The sequence below is a fragment of the Heteronotia binoei genome, chromosome 9 (assembly GCF_032191835.1).
Source record: "Heteronotia binoei isolate CCM8104 ecotype False Entrance Well chromosome 9, APGP_CSIRO_Hbin_v1, whole genome shotgun sequence".
Classification (NCBI taxonomy): domain Eukaryota; kingdom Metazoa; phylum Chordata; class Lepidosauria; order Squamata; family Gekkonidae; genus Heteronotia; species Heteronotia binoei.
In genome coordinates this window covers 53,894,453-53,914,506 of record NC_083231.1, presented here as the reverse complement: position 1 = coordinate 53,914,506, position 20,054 = coordinate 53,894,453, and positions in this window count along the sequence as shown.

Genomic DNA, 20,054 nt, shown 5'->3' with positions numbered 1-20,054 from the left:
TTTGCCAAGCAAAATTGCCCTGTTACTGACATGACTATAGTTTAGTGAACCTTGTGCCGACTTTTGGTCTTTGAGAACAAGCTCCATGGTAGGAATCTTAGCATCTGAGCCTGCATGTTTGCCCAGGTGTTATATAATTTATATTCCCCTTGGATTTACAAGAAAGATACTTGTGCATTTTATATTCCATGAAACTAATAGTTGGACAGAGAACCTGTGCTATTTTATGATAGCTGAGTCTATAAGAAGTGGCTCATAGCTACGTCATCATCTTGCTCTCCAGGATGGTCTTCTGATGGAGTTAATTTGCAGCATCTAAGATGTCTGCTTTCATCCCAGGCGACATATCCAGCCTTTCCTAAGAAGGGAATCTGGTGCTGAGCTGGTAGCCCTAGATTGTAAGAAAATGTATTTCCCCAGCAAGTGAGTAGTAGTTTATGACCTAGAAACAGGGGCTGCTATCTACTCAGCTTCGCAACATCCTCCAATAAAGTAATTGGGTTCCCTTCCACAGGCAAAACTAGCTTTCAAAGCTAGTTATCTGCCAGTGAATTGCAATTGTTGTTTAATATCCATTTCATATAACTATTTTAACCTCTGGCACCCATAAATTTTCAGTGACTCTTTGCACTGTAATGGGCTGAGCTAGTTATGGGCATGCCATGCTTTTTGACTCCTGACTGCAATACACTGAAACTTGTAATCAAGTGCTGAAAGCTGATTTGCACCAAGACTAATGCAGGTGGCATCATTACTTGATGTTAACATGGGCAGGCTGAAAACCATAGCTGCTCCAGGAAGAGTTGCCAATCCCCAGATGGAATATTAGCCACAAGAGAGTAACAGAAGAGGGTAAAGACAAACAAGAGCCATGACAAAATAACTAGAAAACAAAACTTATGTAAATTCATTAAGCTCTGAAAAACAGGTAATTAATAAAGTTCATACAAATGGCTTTTCTATAATGTTTGAGATCAGTCCAGAGCATTGAAGAAGCCTGTTTTCTGTGCTCTCAATTCTTACAATGCTTTCCAGCAGAGTGCTTGTACTGTCCCAGTAGTCAATAAAGTTTATTCCAATCTTGAGATGTAGTAGAATTCTTGATAACTTGCTTCTCAACAATAAAGTGAGATTTCTTTGTACATGGTGTGAGTTCATGGTCTTTTTGAAATGTGTCAGTGTATATATTGGCATGGGTTTCTAGTTTTCTGTTACATCTTTGGTGATGCCTCTTTAATAAACACTTGGGAAACGGTCACAACTCAGGAAATCACTGAATATGCCCCTTGAAAACCACATGCAGCTAAGGCTATAGTGGCTGCATGGGCTCCTTTAATAGAACGGTTTAGACTGGATGACAAAAGTAGCTATGGCTTCCCCTACGGCTACAGGGGCAGACCTAACACAACTAGCGCGCATCTGTATAAACGGGGCAGATGCTACTACTTTTGATGCGGGAGTCAATGCCCTTAATTTAACTCCAAGAGACCAAGTAGGATGGATGCAGGCTGTCATTCCCCTGATGTGGCCTGGAATGGACGCCATGGCAATGTACTTTGATGATAAGCAACATCCCGGGGAGAGCCCAGGGAGTTACCTAGGCAGGAAGAAAACGCTAGCTATCCTAGCCATTAGAATCCCGGCAGTGAATGGAGAGTATAATTTTGATCAGCCAGACTTTAAGGCAGCAATATATAGGGGACTGGATCAGGACACCAGAGCAGCTATCCAGCACAATTTAATGACGTGGCTAGACCTTAACGAAAAAAAATCCGATATGTGTCAGACTTAATGAGGGAACGTGCACCCAAAACCGGCTGCAAACCCTCCCGTAGAATACAAGAGACTAAGCAGGCTGAGCTCATATGGGCTATAACATATGCCAACAACGGGTCACATTTTAAGCCAAAGCATGAAAGAAATAGAGTTCATCCAGCCCGAGCAGAATGAAACAAGGATCAAGGAGAAAATAGAGGCTACCAGGACTTTAGACAAAACCACAAAGAAGGACTGCCGGCCCCACATATACCAGCTCCCCCTCCCCTTCTGGCAAATCAGTACAGCCACCCCAGCAAGAACCGAGGATATGGGCTGCCTCCTATCCAGGGTCAATACATGCAACAGCCGAACCCATATAATCCTCATGTTCTTTCGGCCCCGGCACCTCAAGGAATGTATGCACCCCAGCAACCCTCAGGAGCTCCAGCAGGGCCTGTGCCTTCCCCTCCTTCCCTGCCTCAACTAGGTGGAAGTACAGGCTTCTGGGAGAAGGCGCACACCCCGGACACTTCTAGCATAAGGAATGATACATGGAGGTAGCTCAAGGATATGGGAGAGGACATGAGCCTATATGACAAGAAGCCTACGCACGTTCTCCTGGCAGTTGTGCAGGAATGGGAAAAGAAGCTCAGTATGCAGTGGGCCCATGCAAATGCTCCTGTGGCCACCATTACCACTTCTTCCCCTCCTCAGCAACTGTACCCAGATCTAAGTCAGTATAAATACAGGTGCCCCAGGTCCCATCCTCTTCCCACCAGAGTTGTGGCACGTTTTAAGCCTAACGACTGGGGAAGACTGATGGTACGAGCGGGCATAGGGACCCTGGGGAATATTCAAACCGCAGATCTCCTAGTAGACACTGGTGTTGCCTCAAATGTGCTTCACCCAGATCTGGTTGTAGCTGGAAACCCTGCCCATGTGCCTGTGACCCTTTCAGGCTTTGCTAGAGGTTCCCATGCATCCAAGCTCTGGGAGAACATTCCTATTAGTGTTGAGGGTACTGCATACAAGAAAACAAGCTTGTGAGGACAAGGAAGAGCCTGGTATTCTGGGAATGCCTTTTCTGGGAATAAACAAGTTCACTGTAGATCTAGCCAATGGACTGCTGTGGCAGCTGGAAGACGGTCCTCCTCTCATTAATGCCGTGCATAGATGTGCCGCCCTTAAGACACCACTCCCATTGGCGCCTCTCACCTTAGACCCATGGACTATCGAGTTTACCAATGTTTGGACGGAGGACAAAGCGAAGTGTGGCTTGGTTAAAAATGCTTGTGTGCTGATTGAAGAAAGGGATCCCCTATCTCAAAAACAGTACAAATACCCGGCTGAGGCCGAAGCCAGGATCACAAGAAGAATTGATGGTCTTTTGTAGTGGAATGTGATTCTTCCCATACAGTCCATATGTAACTCGCCTCTGTGGCCAGTACTGAAGGCAGATGGGGTAACATGGAGAATGACAATAGACTACAGAGCGCTAAATGCTGTCACTCCCGTGGTGGCTCCTGTAGTGGCAAAATACAATGAAATCCTGGCAGCCATAGCGGCAGGGTTAAGGTACTATAGCATTTTGGACTTGGCCAACACGTTTCATTTAATTAGGCTCCATGAATCTTGCTGGTACAAATTTGCCTTTACATTCCGTGGGCAACAGTATCCCTTCAAACACACACCGCAGGGTTTCCACTCTAGCCCCAGCATCTGTCATGTGCATGTAGTACAGATGTGGGAGAAGCTAAGCCCCTCCTCTCAGGACCACGTGATCAGTTACGTGGATGATATCCTGATTCACAAAAGCAGGAAAAGGCACATGAAATCACGCAGGAAGTATTGAGCTTATTGCAGGACACTGGCTTCAAGGCAAGCTGAGAAAAAGCGCAACTAGTAAAAACAGAAATGAAATACCTAGGACTGACACTAGGAGCCGAAGGCAGATCCCCAGACGCACAAAGGGTAGAAGTGATTTCAAAGCTCCCTGCCCCCACCGATTCACATTCACTAAGAGCTCTGCTAGGAACGTTCAATGTCTCGCACACCTTCATAAAGAATTTTGCAGATAAGGCCTGTCATCTCTGCACTGCTTAAGAAAAAGGCACAGTGGGAATGGGGGAAGGAACAGCAGGTAGCTTTTGCCGGTCTCAAGAAAAGCCTTTTACAAGCCCCCGCACTAGTGCACCCTGACACGACAAAACCATTTTACATTCACCTGGCCACCTCTGAGCAAATTATCGCTGCCACCCTGAGCCAAAACTAAAACGGGACTATTAGAGTTGTGGCTTAGGCATCTTGCAATTTGTCACAGCCAGAGAAATGCTTCACCCCTTGCAAGAAGGTATGCTTAGCCTTAGTATAGAATCTGCAACACTGGGAATTCATTATCCGGGGAGCAAAGGTTTTAGTACAGACCACACACACTCCGTTGAAGTACATTCTGTCTGGAAAGATTCAAAATGGGCAGGTCACTAATAGCAAAATTGCACAGTGGACGATAGCCTTGGTAAGCAAAGGCGTTGACTTTCAAAAGGAGTCAAAGGAGCCGCCCTCTCTTTATGGCCTGATGATTGTAGGAGCAGAACATGAATGCCCTATATTTGAACTTAAAAGGAATACATGGCCTGCGGAGGATCCCTAGAGGAAGCACTGCTGCAGGGTTTCACATGTTGGTTTTGTGACGGCTCCTCACTACATGTAGGAGGGAGAGCAGTGACTGGGTTTGGAGCAATTAGAACCTTGGATGGATATGAGCTTTCAGGCTCAGCATGTCCTCACTCCAGCCAAGCAGTGGAAATAGAGGCTCTCTGGTGGGTCCATTTTTTTAAGCCCTTAGAGATCTCTTTAGCAGTATATACAGACTCAGAGTTGGTGGCCAAAGCCACCATGTGGCTCCCTGGATGGCTTGAGAGCGGAGGGGTGAATTTAGGGGGAAAACCGATACCCCACCCAGACAAATGGCATAGTTTGGCTGGGCGTGTCCTAGCCAGGGCTGGCCAAACCTGGATTACCCATGTCAAGGGACATCAGAGGGACCCATTCCCTACCAGCCAGTGGAACAACCGGGTAGATGAGTTAGCAAAAGCAGCTGCTTATGCATACCTGAACACAGGTAGTGGAAGAATTCTTCCTGGTTTGTGCAGTTATCACTAGGAGGCAAGCTTCACGATTTTTCCCGTACCTGGACCTGACCATCATCCAGGACGGAGACCCCGTGATTACTCAACTAGCTGAGAAAGGGAAGGATCCCACTGGCTGGTATGTGATAGAAAAGAAGGAAGAAGTGTATTGGGTCATTGACAGTGAAGGGAATCCTCATTGGGTAGTTCCTACTGAAACGCAGGGAGATCTGATCCAGTTTGTCCATGAACAAGGCCACAAAGGCAAAGATGCCACCCTAGAAAGAGTAAGAGAAACTGGATGGTGGCCGGGCATGTGCAAGGACGTAGAACAATGGGTTAATAATTGCCTCTCCTGTGCTATGGTATGTGCAGATCCGGCCAGCACAAAAGCCCCCATTCAATATCAAATGATTGAGGGGCCATGGGCTCGGATCCAAATCAATTTCTTTGGCCCCCTAACTAGCACTCCACTAGGATACAAATACTGCCTGACTGTAATAGATCCATTTAGCAAATGGGTCGAGGCATTTCCCTGCCGCAACAACAGGGCAGCGAACACAGCCAAAGTTTTGTTTAACAACTTCTTCAGCAGATTTGGGCTCACACTTCGTCGGGGAAGTTACCAGAGAACTATGTAAGGCTCTGGGAATAAAACAGAGATTTCACATTGCTGCACACCCGCAGTTATCCGGAGCCATAGAGAGAACAAATCGCACCTTAAAGGAAGCTCTCAGGAAAATGGTGCGATCCACTGGGATCTGGGATGAGAAGTTGCCCATCATCCTCATGGCCTTTAGAGGAACAAAGGCAGTACATGGTTTCTCCCCACACATGGTTATGACGGGGCGGAAAATGCTGCTGCCAGAAGCATTCTGGATAAACACACAAATCCCTTCTGAACTGGAGCCTGCTTTAGTCACGGATCAATGGGTGCGCACACTGATCAGTGAGCTAAGCAAGGTTCACCATCAAGTAGCCCACCAGCATATCCAGTTTGATAATTGCTGCTGTTTTCTTATTCAGTGTCTAAGGAGGAATAGGGGATTTTCAAAATGGCATGATACATCTGGCCTTTTTATCAATGTTATAATGTTACTGCAAATGCTCCAAAAAAGAGAATGGAAGTTTTGTCACTCTTCGACTGTTTACTTATATAGTTATGCCCAACATTTATATGCCATTCCCTCAGACCCACTGGAGGTGGTTCACGTCAAAGACAAAATTATAAACATAAGCTTATTAAAAACTAACCATTTAAACTAGCCAATAAAACTCAGAAACACATAAAAACTATTACTCCTGATCTTCTTGTCCTAGGTTTAGGAAGAAATTATAGGACACCACAAAAGATTTGAAGTAGATCTTCCCATCATTTAAAAAAGGGAAATTCCAAGCATGTGGGTCTCTGTGGGGAGGGGGGAGAATGAGGTTTAGCAAGTCCCATTATCACATTCAGTTTTGCCAATTAAAATTGTCCTCAAAGAAAAAACAGGATTCCCCCATCCTTCTAAGACCAATAACATACTGGGTGATCAATTCTGATTTATGAAAGCATATGTGAAATTAAACCCTCTTTCTTGTTCACCTTAGCAATACACATAACTTGCCACTGTAGGCATCACTATACTGCTGTTTGCACAGCTAAGAACACCTTAGCAACTCCTAGCGTTAAAATCAATTAACACTGAATTGGCACCCCACATGGATGTTTGCTGTTTAAACTGCTGGGACAATCAATGAACAGATATCCCAGTGTCCTGTCTAGTTTGGCTGTCAGATTTTTAACTAGTAAGTAAAATTTAAAACATACAATCTTGCTTAACTCAGATTCTTTGCCTGTTTATATTCTTTAAGCACCTTCCCCCACAAACACTTACATGATCTGTTGAAATGCATAACATTCAATGTCTATATAATGACAAGTCATGCTTTGAGTTTGATTCTGCTAAGACTAAATCTTTTCATACTTTATCCTCTCATTTAATTCAATAGGGAAAAAAATCTTTATCTGGATCATGCTGACTTCTCCTTGATCTAATAAAGTGTTAACTTTCAGACTAAAACAATCTTATTAATCATGGTCTCTTTTCCTCAAATAGATGATGTGGTTTAAATTTATATCTTGGTGCTTTTCTATAAGGCTTCAATTCCAGAGCCATACTGGGTCTGTTTTTCTTATCTGTATCTCTTTTAGCCAGATTTTGCACAGCATTGGGTCGCCATTGAGGAGAAAGGTGGGGTACAAATGAATTAAACCAAATAAATAAAATACATTGAGATGACTGGGGTCTAGTTTCCATCAAGCAGATGAGCTTGCAAAGTTTAGACCTCAGATAAAAAGATAATAATAACAATCAGGGCTGGGCTTAGAAGTGTAAAGTCAGGTCTTTGACTGTCCTGGCTTAGCAGGAGGGCAACTCAAATGTAGGCTGTACCTAGTGATTGGTGAGTTCACTCACATCTATCTTTCTTTATTCTTTTACTTCCTCACCTCAGGGCACTCTGAGTATTGTAGCATGTAAAACACCTCACATTAATGACTAGGAATTCTAGAGACTACAATTCCAAGAAAACATTAGGAGTAAAAGGAAGAAGTGGCACCTGGTTCTTTTTGGGAATGTAGTTCACAGAATGCCTGCTAGTTAATGCTAGGCATTCTGGTAACCACAATAACAATTTATCTTATTGGTAGAGAGAATAAAGCTAAGGAAACAAAAAGGAGGACAGATGAAGACATAGCAAGAATTTCCTCTCCTTTTGCCAGCTTCTCGAAGCCCAGTACCCACCAATAAGATAAATAAATTGAGGTGAAGGGGGTGGTGTGGTGCTGGAGAGATTTTTCTGTAGGTCAGATCCAAGCAAGAAAAGAACTTGGCTGCTGGAAAGTTCATCTCATAGCCCAAGCTAAAGGAATACACATTTGGTTAGCATCTCTGAAATTTAAACAGATCTCACAACAAGAAGTCTTCAGACCATTACATCCAGAGTCAAGAATAACCTCAGTGCACATTAATCCAGGTGGGCAGCCATGTTGGTCTAAAGCAGCAGAATAAAGTTTGAGTCCAGTGGCACCTTTAAGATATAAGCTTTGTTGTGGAAGCATACTTCTTCATATACTCCTACTTGAAAATGTATTATGCTAATTACTTTCAAAGCAACATACATATTGGCTGACTAAGAATGACCATTACACCTGAATACTATGTAAGTTTGCTCATTTTTAATATTGCACTCGAGTTCAAGCTAGAATACATTTTGTAGTTTAGTATAATTAAGATCTTCATGTCATACCTAGAAGATACAAAAATTAATGCAAACTGGTAACTGTTCATGCTTTGTGTTGTTTCAGGCTAACAGTCATTTACAATGGATGACTTCCTGCATGGACAATCGGTAGGAAGCCAAATGTCAGTTAAAATGCTACCTGACACCTACTATTCACTCATGAAATGATGGATTCCTCACTCATATCTGTGGTGCTCTTCCAACTGGTAATGCCATGTTCCTGTCATTTTAATTGTTCCTCATGATCAAAATTATAAAGGTTACACTATTGATGTTTTCATTTTCAAGACAGCATTGTTGTAATTTTTCAACACAGAAGAACACAGCCAAATGGAAGGAAATGTTTTTAACTTTTATTGATTACACTGTTTCCCAGAAAATGACATATTATATTCCTTTCCATTTCAACAATGGATATAGATGCCATTTGTATCCACTGTACAAGTATATAAGGAGATGAAATGAATAGAAGCACACAATTAACTAATTTATTATGGAAACACTATTTTATTACTCTTCAGGAACAGGTCCATATGTCATTATATCAAAGTAACCGAATTTCTATTCCAAAAGTGATAGATACTGATATTTAATTCCTGACAACTCGTGCAGAGGAATAAAGAGATAAGAAAATCTACTGAGATACTTTGAAGGCTTTTCATTTTTAGCCACACTGGCAATTAGTTTCATGTGCCACATAATTAAATTTCCCCCATTTGTTCTTGACAATAATGGATTCTAGTGGAAATAGCATTCATTTTCTCTTGGGAAGGTCAGTGCCTGCTTTCTGGAAGGGAATCAATGCTTGATCCTGCCTCTCTTCTGAAAGGAGAACCACAGATAGTCTGGCAGCTTACATTGCCTTCTGCAGTCTGGCCAGTTGGATGGGCACAAAGAGACGGCTTTTGAAAGCCTTTGCACTTCACTCATCTACGGTAGCCTTTTTGATGGCAAACTGTGGAAGAGCAGGATACTTTATTTGGATATGGGATTTGTGGCAGAATAAAGAGCAAAAAGCAGAAAGTGAGACTGGCAAAGCTGGTGGTGCACTACAACGTTCCACAGATAATCAATACTGTGATTCCCTTTTGTTGCAGCACACTTTTAAGAGCTTTACTGATTGCACAGTTGAGGTAGTTTTGCTGGGGTGGGCTCCCCTTTTATTTGCATTTATGGCTTTGAAGTCATCAAGGGAAGGGGGGAATTAGTCAGAAGGCATTACATAGTCTGATGGGAGTAGGGATGTTTTGGGGCTGGGGTGGTTTGTCCCAAATGTAAACTCCATCTGGAGCTCTTCTGGGAACTTGGCTCTTTGATGATGCCAGCATCATTCTGCCCCCATAGGGTTACCTTTTTAGAAGATACGTCCTCTTTTTTTGTGTGTTGATCAGATGGACTCCATTCTCTTTGGGGACCTTTATAAAAACTGATGAAAATGTCCTCTTTTTTGGGTTAAAACGATTTAGGAATATTCCTAGTTAGTAGCATTTATGATAGCTTAAATAGTAGAGGTATTTAAAATGAGATTTATCATAGAGATCACATGTTTGAAGTAGGCAGTTGGAAAATACGTCCTCTTTTTTGCTTTTCAAATATGGTAACGCTACTTGCACTTAGTTTTGTGTGGTTTAAATTGTTTGTCCTTACACATTCTTCCTCTTGGCTTTTGTCCCCAAGTTGGACATCTTGCAATGTTAACCTAATAGGCAGGGGTTGTTTTGTAGAAAAATAGGTGGTGCAGCTCATTAGCATAACTTATTAGCATATGCCTCTCCCCCCCTCCCAGCCAAAAGCAATACAATGCAAGAAAGGAGAGCCCTGGGCGAGTTAGGACTGCTTGGATTGGCAAGAGATCCAGCCCGCCCAAGCAGACCATGCTCGCCTGGGGCTCTCCTGTGCCGCTCTCCTGCACCCTATCAAAAGGCCAGCAAGCCATCCACCACCCAATATCACAGAAGAAGTGGAAAAAGGGTGGCATGGACTTATCTATGAGTTAATGAGGGCTGTTGGGGGTATGGCAAAACTCCTGGTGGTTGGGTGGATGCCCGCTCTCCTAATCTAGGGCTTGAAGTATATTTTAATAGTAACTAAAGCACCCAGAAAGGGCCTAAGTTATGGACTAAATATGATGTGGTTAGGGACCTGAAGTTCTTGGGATTCCCCCCCCCCCCCCATTATAGCGTTGGTGTGCCCCTGGGTTGTGAGATTCCACAAGTTTTGGTGAAATAATCTGGCTGTTGTATATGTGGTTTATTCCTAGACATTGAGATCACCCAGTGTCAGGGAGTCTATTTTTTCATATTAATTCAATGTCATATGAATGGGTCAGTCAGGTAGCTGCTTTGGATCAGTGCAGTGTGTCTCTGTTTCACAGACAGCACTTCAGAAGCAGTCTCCTTTTGCAATACAGAGCCAATGGAAGTATCCACGAGGCTATGGAGTCTTAGCATGGGGATGCATACAGGTCCATTGATGCATCATTAGTTTCTAGTGTGAGAATCTCCTATGGGTAAAGCCATCAACATTTTCAGACAATTTTGACTGAATTAAAGAGGAAGGGAATTGTGACCTGTGCCAGTGGAACAATTTTTAGTTCATATTTTTTAAATAAAGGAATTATTTCCTAAGACTGTAAAATTGGAGTGGAGCTGCCCTTTTATTCTAAGACCAATTGATTAACACCTGCATCCACAGTCTTTAGGGGACACAAGGAATTAGAGAGTTGGACTATACAGAAGTACCAGTTGTTCCTTCTTATCCATCACCTATCTTTTGTGTTTAATAACACATCTTGTTTTGTTTTTGAGATTCTGCTGTAAAAAATGGCAGTGCTGATTATATTTTTGGCACATGTATAATAAGCTAGTTATTTCCTAGGTCCATATGGGACAAGGATGAGAGAGCATTAAAGTTAAGTAATTTTAGGTTTGAGGCAACAAAAATTCAGTTAAAGCTTCCTTTTTCAAAGGCTGATCGGAAGAAGAGAAGGCAGACAGTGATTTTATATAGCAGTGTTCTAATATGCACCACCACATAAAGGGACTTGTTGGGACCAAGGATGTCTGTCAGGGTTCTTGTTCCAGCACCAAAGTGGGTTGCCACTCAAGTATCATCAGTTTTGGACAGTGGCATTACAGGTGGCACTGTCACCTCTGGACTTTTGTACTTCCAGATTAGGGCAGTGTCCACATAAGTAGGTTTGTGATTTTCTATTCAGGAGGTTCAAAGCTTATGAGAGCTTTGTGATGTCCATGTGTCCTACTGATGTTTGTCTTTGCCTTGGTAGTTGGCAGATTTTGTTTGATGATTTCTGCTGAAGTTTCTTTTTCATTTTTTTTAATGTGTTAAGTCATGAAGGGCCCCAGTCAGGGTGTTCATTTTATGGTGTTCTGGGTAAAAAAAGACAGGATGAACTGCTCCAGTATTATCCCCATTATCTGGGTGACATCTTTCTGTACCATTTGATGTACAGGATATAATGACTGATGATGATGATACTTTATCATCCTGAGCTAGACACCAGGGTGGGATGCCCACTCAGACACTGGGTGTTTTTACACTGACAGTTTGTTGCTCTCTTATCTCCGCATTGGAAACTCACCTTTTACACTACAGAACGTGCTCACAGCCGTCTTGCATCGTTGCTTCCTTAAACATCTACATTTGTTTAGGCAAAATGGGTGCCGACTCTGCTGTTACCTTGTTTTTCTTGAAACTAGTTTTGATCTCGACATTTCTCAAGAGGCGTATCAAATGAATGGTTGTAGAAGTTTTCCTTTATATTTTCAGAGGGTTCTCTCTCTTAAATGAGACTCAATTTCAGTCATCTATAAGGCAGATAAAAACCCCTTCTTTTCATTTTCTTCCTGCTGCTCTATTTATGGTCATTCTACTCAGCTTCTAATAGAGTGTTAGAATGGAACACTAGGTTTCTGTCATGCTGGTGACTAGGAATAGTGTATTGAATGTACCTTTCACCTCTCTACCTTCTATTTCTGATTGTTCTCATTTCAGCATGTCTTTTGTTAGATTCCCATATGACTTTATCTGTTTACTGTCTATTTTCTCCCTGTATGACCTGTCAAATAGTATAACTTTGAAGCCATCTGTTCCATTCAGAGACCTTTAAGAGCAATTTTCTCTTCCTCTGAAGGTCTAACACTTTCATCCTTCAGGAAAGTGAAAGTATCTTTTCAGCATTATTTCAGAAAACAAGAACAGTAGAATAAAGCCAGTTGTTATGGATATAACCAGGAATATAGGGGAACAGTTGCTGAACTTTACCAAAAAGACCATAGAAAATGTTTGTGTACACAGAAACAGAGCTAGCCTGGTCTTTCAGCTTAACATGCCAAAAAATGGCCTTTAAAGACCCAGAACAGATAGTCTTGGAGAAGGGGCAAGAAACAAGGGGGAAACACCATTATATGACCTTGTATAGATTAGAAGCCACTTAACCCATATCAATAGATATCAATAGATATTACTTGTTGAGGCACAGGTGCAGAAGCATCTGAAAATGTCAAGAGTGTCCAACTTCACAGAAGTAAAGATATGATTCATAGATGGGATACATTGGTTGAGGGCCAAAAGATAGTCATACGTATGAAAGACTTGTAATCACTATTTTTAAATAGACTTTGTTAAGATAAAGAGTAATAAGAAAGTACGAATAGGCTCTTATATATTGTAAGAATTCAAGTATCGATAACTTGTGTGGTGTTTGAAGTTATAAAGGAATGAATTAGCCAAGAATGTGCACCATTATTAAGTGGGATAATTAGCTTTGGTTAGCAGATGATGTTAAAACCTTTAAATGTTAGAAGGAGAATTGATTGAGAGCTTCTTCTCAGTATGGCCTCCTTGTGTATGACCTACTTATCTTTGGATAAGATATTTGTCTGAACTCATGTAATCACTGTCCTTTAATTATCTATGTAACTATGATTACTGATAATAGTACTAAATAATTCTCTAATAGTATTCACTTGTGTACTGTACCCATAAAAAACCTCAGAAGTCATTGAGATGTACCTATAGCCAGGAGTTAAATGACCACCTGATATAGGGAATTTTACTAGATGCTGAGGGCTTCTTAAGTGCATGACTATAGCTCAATCAGGTCTGACCAGTGTCATCTGGAACACAGTGTAATGTATTGGAGTAGTTTTGTGTAGTGGTTAAGTGTACAGACTCTTATCTGGGAGAACTGGATTTGATTCCCCACTCCTCCACTTGCAGCTGCTGGAATGGCCTTGGGTCAGCCATAGCTCTCAAAGAGATTGTCCTTGAAAGGGCAGCTTCTGTGAGAGCTCTCAGCCCCACCAACCTCATAGGCTGTCCATTGTGGGGGAAGAAGATAAAGGAGATTGTAAGCTGCTTTGAGACTCTGATTCAGAGAGAATCCTCCTCCTTTTTCTTCTTCTTTTTCACTAGGGAAACCTAAATTCAAGTCCCCACTCACCCTGAAACTCACTGGATAACCTTGAGCCATCCCCCCTGCCTAAACTACCTCCAGAGATGTTGTGATGATAGAATGGATAAGCAGAGAGAAGGATGTATGCAAGTCTTGCGCTCCGTCAAAGAAGGGTGGGGTAAAAATGCACTAAATAGATGTTATGCTTGTTGCCACAGAGGGACATCTTTCTTTAGAAAAGATTACAATTTTATTATTCCCTGAGCATTATGTAAATGTATGCAAAACTCCCCAAAATAATTCCCATTCATGTTGATGAATCTGCTTCTCCATGATAATTCCTTAACCATCATCTGATATATCTGTTCTATCTCCTAATTAATATGCCCCAGCGTAATTCATAATTTGTTATTTCTTGCTTTTTGACTTCAGTAATATCTAATGCGTACAGTTAAAAGTTAAAGAAGGGTGTAATTTAATCCATGTAAAATGAGACTGGATATTTCTGTTTGTTGGGAAGGTGAGTTTATATTTCAAAGAACAAAGATTTCCTTTGGGTTTGGATTAAAATTGGCTTTAAATTATTCCAAATGATTCTTAGCCAGGAGGACTGTTTTAATTATATAAATTCAGTAATAAAATGATTGAATAATGGATAGTTGAGTTTGCGTACTATTTTCATGTGCACATTTAATGAACCAATCACCCTCTTTTCATGCATTAACTAATTAGTCTCATTAATCTCAAACAGCACAAGTTAAGGGCTTCTTTCTTAAACATGACTCATTAGGTTGGATCCAGCCAGCCTTTCTTTTTGCACAGTCTCCTTCAGTTCTCCTCATTACAGCCTGTCCCACCTGGCTTTTTGTCCATGTGGGTCCCATGAGCCTACATAGCCTTTTTGGTAATCGACAGGCTCTTTCCCCTTTTTCTTTCTCATCAGTGGAAAAGCAGGTTGGATCCAACATAGATACAGAACCAATAGGTAGTATTTCCTCCAGGTTAATTAATTCTTTTACTCTATATTGATTGGTTACAGTAATGTTATGCTATTGTATGATTTAAATAAACTGTCAAAATTAAAAAAAATTACCATGTCTAGAAAAAGGAGATCATTTTATGGATAGAGGATATAACTTCTAAATGCCATATTGGTATTATTTGGGAATCCTAATTATTTCAAATAAATGTGCTAGAGACAGGTTTGCTAACTTCTAGGTGGTGCCTGGATATCTGTTGAAATTACAGCTAATCTACAGAGTATAAAAAAATGGCTGCTCCAGAGGATGGACGCTATGAGATGATGCACTTCTGAGGTCCCTCCCTCATTAAGCCCTGCCACACCAGGATTTGGTAGGCCTAGCTGGAGTGTATGAAATGAACTGGTAATTGGTTCTAATTTTTGCCTAAAAGTGTTAAAAATACTTCTAAAAAAGAAATGATCAGCAGGTTTCTCTTCTGCTTTTATTTTTAACTGTACTATGGAATAGCTCCCATTGTTTGCTGGTTTCATTCTATGTGTTTGTCAACTGCAGATTCTTTATTTACCAATAAGGAAGTTATCTACGGTAATTCAGAGCTTGTATCCATATTCAGTCTATCCATATTGGATTTTGGGTGATTCCATAATGTGGCACAGATACATTAACTATCTTACATCCTTACTTTTTTAAAATTTCTGGACTTCCTTTAGTGTGCCATGTAGATACAGTTCAGTGCAGCTTAAAACTGCATCTTATTTTTTCACAGGGTCCCCAGTTCATAAATATCAAATAAAGCAACACATAAAGTAAATACAATCTAACACCCTATAAAGAACATAAGAGAAGCCATGTTAGATCAGGCCAATGGCCCATCCAGTCCAACACTCTGTGTCACACAGTGGCAAAAAAATTATATATATATATATAATATATACACACACACACACTGTGGCTAATAGCCACTGATGGACCTGTGCTCCATATTTTTATCTAAACCCCTCTTGAAGGTGGCTATGCTTGTGGCCGCCACCACCTCCTGTGGCAGTGAATTCCACATGTTAATCACCCTTTGGGTGAAGAAGTACTTCCTTTTATCCGTTTTAACCTGTCTGCTCAGCAATTTCATCAAATGCCCATGAGTTCTTGTATTGTGAGAAAGGGAGAAAAGTACTTCTTTCTCTACTTTCTCCATCCCATGCATTATCTTGTAAACCTCTATCATTTCTCCTTTTATAAATGGGATGTCAATCTGTGTACATTAAATATGCTAAAGAGCAAAAAGGATTGTGATATGACTGGAAAATTGCATTTTTTAAGGAAAAGGAAAGGTCCCCTGCGCATCCCCACTCTGCATTTTTTTTAAAAAACAATGTTTAAATCAATGTTCATGTGTACTTAAACCTATCAGTAACTGGTAAGAAAAAATAAAGTTTTGAACTGATTGCATCAGTTTTACTTCAAGGAGGGATGGTGGCTCAGTGGTAGAGCATCTGCTTGGGAAGCAGAAAGTCCCAGGTTCAATCCCTGGCATCTCCAAAAAAGGGTCCGGGCAAATAGGTGTGAAAAACCTCAGCTTGAGACCCTGGAGAGCCGCTGCCAGTCTGAGAAGACAATACTGACTTTGATGGACCAAGGGTCTGATTCAGTATAAGGCAGCTTCATATGTTCATATGTTCAAGGAATTAGAATGGTGTGACTTCTTAGTGTTATGTATTGTTTGTTTCTGATCTTTATAGGAAATTCAGTAGAGTTTAAATTCCCATTGTCTCCCATTTTCTCCCAGTATTTGTACTTCCATTACAAGCTAGATAGCTAAAATATTTGCACTTTTCAACAAAATTAACTTTTCCCAGTTCTATTATTCCCTCCACAACATTTAGATAGCTTTGATATTGTTTCATCATTCCTGATAGGTTACTAGCAGCCTATATTGACTGTCCATTTCCCCTTAATGTTGTGTGCATATTTCAAGTTTAAAAGCTCACTGTGTTTCAATTTATTTGCCTTTTACACAGTGTCATTAAGTAGGACAAACTTGTTTGCCCATATGGGACTTTTCTTTCACAGTATCATTAATAATAGTTAAGCTGCTAATTAAAGGTAATTTACTTTGATTTGTTTCATTTTGCTTAACTATGATAAATGCCAGTCTGGTATATGAATAACACTGTTAGATCCAAAAGAGATATGTAACTATTTGTTATGAAGAATACTTCTATTTTAGTTGTCATCCAGTAACGGTTTTGGTTTTTTTGTTTGTTTGTTTTTAAGAAGAGACATCCCATTTAAGATTTGGAGTTTTATTGATTCTACTTCCAGTTAATAACTCAAATGCTAAGTCTGTTTTCAGTTCTGGTTTTTTTAATGTAAGTCAAAATGATGATTTTTTAAAAAAACATGGCTTAAGAACAGAATATCTCTTAAAACAAAATACTTGTTTTAGGATCTAGAGATTTTTCAAAGGTCATTCTGCTGCATTTGTCACAAGGGTAGTAATAAAATAATGTAAAACACGAATGATTGATTTCTCTGCTCTGTTTCTTTCTGAGAGTTCATTTTTTTTCCCTTTAGAATAGATGCCTCGAATTTACAGTAACTTTTAAGTTTTTTAGGCTATTTGCATATTTCCTTTTTATTTATTTATTCCAAAAAATTCTAAGCTGCCCCTCCAGAGGACCTTCTTGAAGCAGCTTTCAAAACAAACCTTGATTAAAAAATAAAACAGCCAAAGACTAATAATTAAAAAAATTATAATAGCACTTGAAAATCGCTGTGTTCAGTTGCAAATATTATTAATGGGCACATGTGCCTTGCTAAAACACTACAAAAGCAATTTTGAACTGATATGATGACATTAAGCAGCAGCATTGTGAGTGTTCACATCCACACCCACTCCTTTCCCTAGGCTGCTGTTTATCTGAAAGGAAAAATCCACATGCATTAGGCCCTCTGAAAGAACTCTACTCTGAAACCACCTCTGAAGCCAGCTGACTTCCTGAATTAGGGTAGGCAGGCTGTAGAAAGGAGAGGGTGGCCATGGGAGGTGTAGTTGAAACACAGTGGCAGAGATGCAGGTAGGGTTGCCATCCTCCAGAGATGAGTTCCTCTGCGGAAGAGGCCTGTTTTGGAGGCTATACTGTATGGCTTTATAGCTAGCTAAGCTCCCTTCCCTCCTCAAACCTTACCCCCAGACTCCTCCCACAAAACCTCCAGGAATTTCCTATCCTGGAGTTGGCAACCTTGATGCAAGGCCTGCAGCAAGAACTTCCTCTTGTTACATTTACTGTTTCCGCAAACTACCCTGGATGTTGAAAGTTGGTGATTTTACTTAGAGAAAGGAGGATGAGAGAGAAGTAGATGAGAAGAAGAGCTCATCAATAAAATGCTACCCATCATGAACGTGTGTGTCATTTTGCAGCACATACTGTGTAACAAGACTTCCTTTCTCCCAGTATATAATTTAAATGCACCACATTTGCTTCTACTGCCAGACTGATTAATATTCTAAAACCAGATATATTTTTGATCTCTTTCTGTACACTCAGAAGCGAATGTGATTTCTGGATATATTTGCATTTGGATGAGGAGTAAGAATGCAGTTCACACTTCCTAGCCACTTTGCATAATCTGCAAATTGGCTAGGTCTGATCGTTCAACCACTTTGACTTGCATAGACAGATTCAACTTTGGATTTTCATACATATATTCACTCTTAAAATTGTGTCCCCATTTATCTAGCCTTCTTGACAATCCACAAAAGTTTCTCCATGTCTCAGGATCATTTTACTTTCTTTCCATTCCAGGTTGCAGAATCTGTTCTTGAGGGCTTTCTCTTTGAGATCTGCAAAACCAGCAATGAGTTTCTGTATTAACAGTGCCTGAAGATCTGATTGTAGATCTTTCTGTGCTGTCCGCTAAAGTTTAAGGATAATGTGACCTCATTACTTTCAACATAAAGCAGATTGGAGAGAAAGAGAAAGCCATAAGGATGAAAGATGGCAATTTGCATGCCAATTCTATTTTTATTTCTATTTCTTCATGTCAGAACTTCCATTTCTCAAATAAAATACAGAGCCAGTGTAAACTGTATGAAGTTAAGGAAACAGAGGCATCCAAGAATAATATTTCATCTAGACAAATATGCTTCCTTTACTTCTAGACTTGGGTCTATTCCTTCCTATTTAAAATTTACTAAAATGTCATATTCAATTACAGAAAGCTGGTCATAATTTTGGGTGTACATCTTTAATTTTGCCACATCAAACATTCTCAACAGTAGCCATTGTATTTCATCATGGTCCTGAAAGAGGCCCCTTTAATTTCCCACATTCCCACTTCTTCCTCTGTAGCAGGCTTTAAATAAACTGGATATTACTTCCTTAGGGTAAAGAGAGAGAGAGAGTACACTTCATGTTATTATATGAAGGCTCAGCAGACAAGCCAGCTCATAACATTCTTCCTTTCTGTTCTGTGAACTCAGTGGTAGTCCTCTATCACTAAAGAGAGTCTTGTAAGTAATATGAGAAAAAACAGTCTGTAGGGAATGAAAGAAGATATAATTAAAGGTTGGTGTGTTGGTGACTAAAACTAACTGTAACCCTGAAAAGAAGAGTCCCACAGGGTCCTTTTTAAGGGCACAGTTGTTAACTAGCAGAGTATGCATTTTTTTAAAAGTAAAAGGCAGATTTCTTTTAAAAAAAGGATGTTCCATGAGATGAACTTGTCAGAGCCTACGCCACCCCCATCCCCAACCAGTATTCAGGAGGGAACTGGCAACTCTTAACTGTAGCCAAGAGATAGGCTGGGCAATTAGATAGGGAGAGGCAATTGCTTTTCTCTTTCGCTTATGGTATGAACAAATATTAATTACAATTCCATGGGAAGTGCTAGGGATCATACAAGTGCTTTTTAAAAAATAGAAACAGAAATGCTTTCTGACTTATAATTAAGTGTAACAGAAACATTTTAAAATTTTTCCTCCTCAGTTTTTCAGTGGCAATTGTGTGTGTGCCTAATTAATATCCTGAGGTGCTTTCAGCTGAAATGTTACATTTATTAGTGGAAGAGACAAAACAGATGAGACACAAAAGATCCATGATTGGGATCATCCACAGTTTTAAAAAAGCAAATTAGTAGCTCTAAGTGGCTGCTTGAATGTTGGTGAGAGTTGCTTCTTCCACAATTTAAAGCACATGTCCAAAGCTGCACCTGGTTCTGTGATTCAAATGAGACTTTACTTTTGATTTACTTAGAATTGCTCATGACCAAGCCAGTGGGAAGATGCATCTAGAACTGGCCACTCCTAGACTTAATGCTTCATAATGATGAGGAATCTTGGAAAGAATGATCCTTCAGAGCGGACCCACCTACTTTTGGCATAGAAAAAACATCAGAATTATTTGGAAAGACCAGCTAAACATTTAACTATAAAATGGTCTGGAAGCTGCAGCCAGTCTGTTATGTAGAAATGTTGCTTCCTTA